The following is a 2,225-nucleotide window of genomic DNA, read 5'->3' as shown; positions in this document are numbered from 1 at the left end:
AACAGGCTTTTGCGATGGATATGTTATTATTGAACTACAGTCCATTACGGGCCTGGATATAGTTCAAGTCAAGGTCATGCATTAGAGCATTGCATGTCAGAGCAAAACTGTATGCATTGGGACTGTTTAATATACTGTGCTTAGGAAATAAAAAAAATACCAAATTTGCCGTTATTGTTCAGTGCCCATAATTAAATTGAATACTTTCTATTGTTTATATTGGCTACCAGGTGACAGCATTAGCCTACACTTAACTGACGCTTTCAGTAATAAATGGCATCACCTTATGATCTGTAATTGTGGTCTGTATCAGTTGGGCCAACTAAAACATTGAATAGAGACTCGAGAATAATAATAATAATAATAATAATAATAATAATAATAATAATAATAATAATAATAATAATAGGCCTAATAATAATAATTTGCTGACCGTGACAACTTTACCAATCAAAAATGTGATAGCCTAGAACAAATGTATAGCTTACCATTGTCCTTATCTATCGTGTGTATGAATGGGATGCTGAGGCCATGGCCATACTTATAAGTTTCAAAAACATTATTGAACAATCATATTCTTGGTTAGCCGACTATAATTTTTGTAGACTAATTCTGTGTCGCAGCATGAAGTCAGTGAGATGGCATGGATATTCTTTTCTAACATTTGTCAAATGTTTTTAAATTGAAACACGTAGCCATTCAAATATATGGACAACTTGAAATATCAACAAGATATTCGTGGGTTTTACTGAACAGTTTATTTCGAAGTAATTTAACTAGTCTATTCTTTGAATAGGGGAACCCACAACCAGAAGCAGAATTCTGTCGCATAGACTCAGCGCCTGAAGTTAAGCTCATTCACTTAGCCAAGAAGCAGCTCTCACAACATTGTGCAAAAGGAATACATTTACAGCACACTTATTTTAAACCAAAAGCACAGCTACTGCATTTCTTATTCATAACCAACCCACACATCGAGCGAGTAGGGTGAAAACAGTTGCACGTCTGAGGTAGGCAGTCGTCATACAAATGAGTTAACTAGCAGCATGGTATTTTGACATGCTCACTACAAAGCTAAATGTAAGAGGAAAAAACAGACGCCATGTTCGTTTGGCAGCTGAGGTTCACGATGCCTGTTGTGTCGATTGACAATCTGCGCTTTATGTTTCTTATGAGCTGCATTTGCAGGGCAGTCCAAAAAGACCCGCACATTTGCACGGCGTGAGCCCGAACTGAAAGTGAATTTTAGGGTTTGATTTCGGTACTTACTTCCTGTTTTTGGTCCGGGCACTTCGGAGAGACCAGGATGGAGACAAATGCCAGGATGGAGGAAAACAATTCTTTCTACCGAGGCCGGAAATGAACAGTGTTTCTTCAAATGAACTTCCGGTGGAGCAAACGCGCAAGAAAACTTCTAAAAATAGTTATTGGAACATTTCATAATCAGAAGACATTTGGGCATATGCAAATCTAGAAAAAAACCCATCTGTTTTATCATGTTGTGATGCATATAAAAACAGCAGTCATGTCCCGCTTTACCAATGGTCCGGGAGTTGATTCTGAACTTGACCAGTTATGTTTAAAGCAAGATAATTTCTTCTGTAATGAAAATATTTCCAAAAGTTCTGCTTAATTTGGTGAAAGACACCATAGATTTTGAAAATAACATACAAATTTGACATGTGATGCAATGGCATTTGCACACAATGGCAGAGAACCTGAAATTTCAAAAATCATCCCACACCCATGTTCACCCCACTTTCACGCCAGCTGACATTTGGGTATGCTAAAATCCATGAAATAGCAAAACACAACCCATCTTAATTCTTATAGGAACTTAAAGGGACACTGTGCGGGAAATGGTCAAAAAAGGTACTGCAACTATGCTGCTCATTGAAACTGGGCTGCCTATTGCCAAATTTGATCTTTACATGAAAGTTTACTAAGTAATAAACAAATATTTTCTGGTATGGTCCAAGTAGAGTGATTTTTGCAGCTAAAAATGGCTATTTTGGGAATTTCAAAATGGCGGACCATGGTGGAGAAGATCCCCCTTTTATGAAAAGTGCAATTTTTCCAGTCATAATGAATACTTAGAATTTCATGGTGGTGGTAAGTATTCATGAAAAAGGTAACATTTGTGAATGAGCAGCATGAATTCTGGAAATAAACAACTAAAAATCTCACACAGTGTCCCTTTAAAGGCAAACTTTTGGGCAGTGGTG

The 2,225-nt window shown here is 37.1% G+C and overlaps 1 protein-coding gene across 1 annotated transcript in view; it reads right to left on the bottom strand.

Moving 5' to 3' along the window:
- dmtf1 (cyclin D binding myb-like transcription factor 1) overlaps nt 1–1,329 on the bottom strand; it is a 26,163-nt gene extending 24,834 nt beyond the window's left edge. Inside the window, exon 1 of the mRNA XM_063211752.1 lies at nt 1,270–1,329. The gene's annotated coding sequence lies outside the window, so the exon portion shown is untranslated. The remainder of the gene's footprint in view (nt 1–1,269) is intronic.
- Between the last annotated feature and the right edge of the window lie 896 nt (nt 1,330–2,225).

The sequence above is a fragment of the Engraulis encrasicolus genome, chromosome 12, assembly GCF_034702125.1.
Source record: "Engraulis encrasicolus isolate BLACKSEA-1 chromosome 12, IST_EnEncr_1.0, whole genome shotgun sequence".
In the NCBI taxonomy this organism is placed as follows: Eukaryota; Metazoa; Chordata; class Actinopteri; order Clupeiformes; family Engraulidae; genus Engraulis; species Engraulis encrasicolus.
The sequence above is the reverse complement of the archived record's forward strand: the minus strand, read 5'-3'. Positions and strand labels throughout refer to the sequence as shown.